General features: G+C 37.3%; 1 non-coding gene across 1 annotated transcript; it reads right to left on the minus strand.

Moving 5' to 3' along the window:
- Positions 1 to 1,033: 1,033 nt before the first annotated feature.
- On the minus strand, positions 1,034 to 3,591 carry ankrd53 (uncharacterized). The gene is made up of 3 exons (XR_013902534.1): positions 2,872 to 3,591; positions 2,493 to 2,601; positions 1,034 to 1,045 (listed from the first exon to the last, which is right to left on the minus strand). It is a non-coding gene; the product is annotated as an uncharacterized ankrd53 (transcript).
- Between the last annotated feature and the right edge of the window lie 1,918 nt (positions 3,592 to 5,509).

The raw sequence follows: 5,509 nt of genomic DNA on the forward strand, positions 1-5,509 counted from the left end.
CAACCAGAGATAAATACTTGTTTTTCCTTTCTGTCGTACGTGTGTCAAAGGCCTCACACTTCATCTGATTCCATACACGGAGTAGTGTTAAAAATAAGAAGAAATTCTGATGAAGAGGATTTCTTAGATATGAGACAGATCAGAGGTACTTTATGATTCATTCCTGCACTCCAAACTTGGATTTTGGTTTTAAAAAAATGGCATATTAGTTGCTACAGGTCGCCAAACAAACATTTTAATTAGATTACTGGAAATGAAGAAGGACAAACTGTGGAGAAGTCCTGCTCTGTTTTACAAAGTATGACATGGTATAAACAATATCCCGCCTGGCATATAATATCTCAGAAAATGAATTCAGCAAAGGCACTTGTGAAGGTTTACTTTTAACTATTGAAGTGAGCTACGAGGCATGTTTCCTGCACTGGATCTCAGCGCTCATCAGCATTTGGCCACAGAAACGATAAGATTTCATGTGCTTCTACTCATAAACCACCAGCACTACAGCATCCTTTGTTTGTTTTGTTTTTGTTTTGGACTGTTTGTAAGAATTTAAACTGACATACCTGACATCAAAGACAAATGTAAACACTTGTAGAGATCAAACTTTTGCAGTGACTTTTTTTAAGCTCACCGCTGTTGGGGAGAAAAGCTGCTCAGTGTGGTATAAAGAGACAAACATTAAAAAGGACAAAATTCCTTTTATCAATTCCCCAGTGTGATTCACTGCAGGCTGATATGCGCGCAGCTGTGTAATTAAAAGAGTTTAGTGAAATAACTTTGGATTAAATGGTTATTTTTTACAGGCTGAAATAAAGGGAACAGAAACACTTACTGATGTTTATTATTTACAGTTAAATCAGGTTATAGCTTCCAGTCTGTTACGTTGTATTTGCACCGTGATGGATTTTCTAACTGCTGTCACGCCCCGACCTGTCAAGTGTGTGTCGGGGCAGATGGCTTTCTTATTTAGATCCCATGTGGCCTAGATCACAGAGTACACCCGGTTGATGCTAGTGTGCACTTTGACCCCCATCGGCGGCAGACTCTGGAAGATAATGTTTCTACTCTTAGGTCTTTTTTATTTTAATTTATTTTTTTTACAGAGGACGATTTGATGTCACTGCAGAAAAACGAAAAGGTGTCATTAAGAATATTAATAACAGATATTTCAGTTTAGATATTTCAAGTTCAGGGTCCTTGGCCTGAACAAAATTAAAAATGACGTGATTTTCTTTGCCTGTTTCATCATAGGCAGTGATGTATTTGGAAAATAATGTTTGTACATTTTCTCAAAAATGTTTTAAATCCCAAGAGTATCATTATCGTTGTTAAGATAGTTTAGGAATAAGTGTATAAGTGGGTAAAAATGATAATCTGATACCTTTTTGTGCAAATGTTTAAGAAAAGACAAAATGTTACAGTTTTGCTAATGATATCTTGGTCACAGCTCATTTTTATATACACAAAGCCATGTTTTTCAGTTCCTCCAATTGTTGTGACAAATTGAAAATCTTCTTTCAGTCCCTTAAAAAGACAAACTTCTGACTTTTCAAAATCAGCAGTTCTAATACTTTGGTCCTAGGAGTCAACAACTAGCTAGCAGACACCAGCTAGCAAGAACTTCTGAGCTGTTCCAGCTGGCTGATTTGGGTAGCTGATTAGCCAGCTGCTGAGCATGGACAAAAGTTTGAATGAGTCCACATCATCTGATCCAAACCAGATAAATGGTTGTTAGGATTATGAGGAGGTTCTTGGAAGATTTTCTCCCCTGTAAGGGGGTTCCCAAAAGTCTGAGAACCACTGCTCTAAATCACTTACAATTGCTAGTGATTCACCTTAAGTGTTAATTCTATTTATATTTTAGTTTTCTTTTCAAATATATGAATGTCTTTTAGAAATTTGTAATATCCCCCCACACACTGATTTCTCTCAGCTGTTCTGAATTACCTTTCAGTGTGTTTATTGGCTTGATAGGTATTTTTTTTTAAATTCCTTTTAACTATTCTGTGTAAGGTGATCACGAGTGTTTTGAAATCAACACGTTATCACTCCCAAAACGTAACATTTTAGGCTAGGTGACAAATCGTCAACATTTTTCGCTTTAGGGTACCCAACACGTTCCTAAATGACAACATCAGAAAAAAGAGAACACATGAGAACCGTTTGGACTCAAACAACACATGTTCGTTCATTTTCTTAAAATCGCCTTGGAAAACACTGTTTTACGTCCTTTAACTGCTGGTTAATGTTAGGAATGACGTGACAAAACGTCGGTATGCTACGCCCCGTGAGTGAGAACGGGCTGTTTGAAATATGCCTAAATAACAAAATCTGTTATCATTACTATTAATAATAATGCCTATGTTTTATTTATTTTTCCACAGGATGTTGTAATGTAGAGGCTACTACTGCTTTTCTTATTTTTCTTATGCACAAAAGTGGTCTAAAGATTTTTGAAAATCCTAATGTTGATCAGCCGTTAATAACTTTACCTGTTGGTGCAGGGAGAGCTGGTTCTCATTTAAATCACACTTCTCCGGGTTCCCAGGAGCCACAGCTGGGAACATCTGCCTGCTCAGCGCATCATAATGGGACTGTTTCCTGCAAGATTAATCCACGCAGAAAAAATGCTGTGAGAAGTAAGCCGTGAAACCTCAAAACATCCGAGAGATTTAAGCTACATATTTCCTTACATATCCCCCCTTTTAAAGTTGCTATTAGCCTGCTCTTACAAGATATAGTTTTCTATTAAAACGCTCATTACAACGTTTAAAGCGGCTGTTTTGACCAACCCACGGTGTAAATTTACACTTTAAGTGCATATGCACTGAAAAACAGCACCCAGGCTTTCAGTATTAACAAAGTTTTTACCCTTTTTTACATCTTCCACGTCTCCGTTTTCCGGGCTTGTTGACAGGTTCCATGGTTGCCATGGAACTGTAACCGGGAAACTAACCCCGCTTTACGACATCCGGCACAAGAAGGAGAGAAAGCGATGAATTGTTATTTCCGGTTACAATATGTGTTAAATTATTATTATTAAAACTGTAGACAGTGTTTTTCAACCGATTTAAAGATCTGATGTCACGCGCTGTTCGACACGTGATTTGTATTCAGACCAACGAGTGTATAAAAGTTTTCTACAGTCATTGGTCATTCAAACATTTTAACCCCAAAAACAGGGGCGACAAACATATGTCCCCAGGATCGGCTTTGGAACAAGTGAGCGCATAAATTCTGGACTTTTAACTATATTTTCCCACTGAAAAAGACCTCTCCCATTCCCATTAAGTAACACTTAAACAATAGAAAATACAAAAAATGTCTGTTGTTCTTTTTTTCATTATCAACAATAGAAATTTCTTTTATACAATGAGACAGTAGGCTACAGTACAAAAACAACAACAAAGAATTTAAGAGAAGAAAAGTAGTACATTTTCTATGAATTCAAGTATTTTTGTTTTATAATTACAGGACAGTCTGGGCAATGAGATACCTGAACTTTTTCTTTAAGTTTAGACTTTTATGTCCTACAGTTTAAGCCCAAACAGTCACACTGACTTATTTCTTCATTTGCCGGAGCAGTTTTTTTTGTATGATGTAGAAGAGCTGGCACATACTGTTTAACTTGCTATTCTTTTTCATCTCTTGAGATATCTCAGGATATCATGTTTGCAATTTAACTTCTTTGCACTGACAGAAGGAGGAGATTCACTGGTGTGGCCCACAATGTAAAACGAGTTTGATACCTTTGCTTTAGACATTAGATACATTCAAGCAAATAATATTTTCCTCCATATAATGCAATAGAGGTGGCAAACATTAAGCACTACTATCTTAACATTATAAATAAATTCCATTCTCATTTTTATCACAATAAAAGCATGTGAATTAAACACATAAAACCATTTTCAAACTTATTTGAAGTTTATTCTATTAACTGGGCAACAGCTAGTTAACATGCACATCAGAGAGTGATAGTAAATCATTTTGTGATAGCAATACTGGCCAATGTTTTCATTCCCTGCCTATGGTCCACACATTGTGCAGGCCTGGTCGTTCTCCTTCTCATATCTACACGATATACTTGCTCTTTTATCTTTTCAATAAAACTGAAATTAAAAGTCATTTCTATCACATTTGATAGCACGAGTTATGTCTGAGTGTAATAGCTTGTGACAGATAAAGGTAGATCAGTGGTTGTATGCATGGCAGAGGCGCACTTCTACCCTCTCACGCAGAGTCCACAGCTCTCTCCTCATATATCCCTGGTGTGCTCATATTGATAGTTCATTACGGGTCCCTGCTGGCTCTTGGCCTTAGCAAAGTAGATCAATCTTGCTCGTGCTGCGCAGGCCACATGTGAGGCCGATATAAATTAAACAGTTACTTTATGGTCTCCATATCTCTGTGGCAGCAGGCCTCTCTGATCACAGCTACTGACCAAAGTGAATGTGACGGAGTGCAACTCAGTAGACAGATACAGTATGTGCAGAGGAGGGAGAGTGGACACACTGGACAAAGGATGCTGAAGATGGAGCTGCCAGGCAAGAAGAAAAGAAGTGAGGGCAGATATGCTGAAGGGTTGGTGTGACACAGATAGGGTGAGATGGAGGGAGATAATAAACTGCGGAGATCCCTAAAGTGAGCAGCTGGAATAAAAATAAGATACAGATGTCACTAAGAACTCTGTGCCGTGTCAGAAATACTGAAGTGAGTTAACAATTTCTGGAGCAAATTAGAAACACAAGCATGTAAATACAAGAAAAAGACTAAAACCAGTGGTGCATTAATTTTAACATTATAGAGTAGATTTCTTCTTCTTTCAGGATCTCCATTATACCCTGTCCCTGACATCCTCCTCTGACACACCAACCCTTTGCACGTTCCCTTTCACTGCATCCATGAATCTTCTCTGTGGTCTTTCTCTCTTCCTCCTGCATAGCGGCTCAATTTTCAACATCCTTTGTCCACTATATACAATATAATACAATACAAGACAAATTTATTTATATAGCACGTTTAAAACCAGGGGTACACAAAGTGCTTCACAAAGCAATAGACAATAAATGATTACATTGAGCAATGAAAAATTAAAAACACAGTAAACTGAAGGATAACAAAAACTAATTAGTGAGTAGAGATAAGGAGAATATATAATAATCTAGGGAAAGATGCAGCAATTAAGAAACGGAGACAATTAACACTATAACCACTGTCCCTCCTCTACACATGTCCAAAAGAAGTCGTTTTTAGACAGCAGGGAGGTCAACAAGAAAGGAAAAAGGTACATCAGGTTTTGACTGATGATCAATACATTTGAGGACTTTTATTGTTTAGTTTGGTTCTTTTCATTAGACTTCTTAACAGTAAGATAGAAAAAAATAGTGGATTAACATAACCTGGAAACAGAAAACTTATAAAGCAGCTCACAGAACATCAAGAAAGACCTCTGGCACCGAACAGAAGAAAGAAACATTAAAGAATCTATGAGGGAATCAGCTTTACC

This window comes from Astatotilapia calliptera, chromosome 3 (assembly GCF_964374335.1).
Source record: "Astatotilapia calliptera chromosome 3, fAstCal68.1, whole genome shotgun sequence".
In the NCBI taxonomy this organism is placed as follows: domain Eukaryota; kingdom Metazoa; phylum Chordata; class Actinopteri; order Cichliformes; family Cichlidae; genus Astatotilapia; species Astatotilapia calliptera.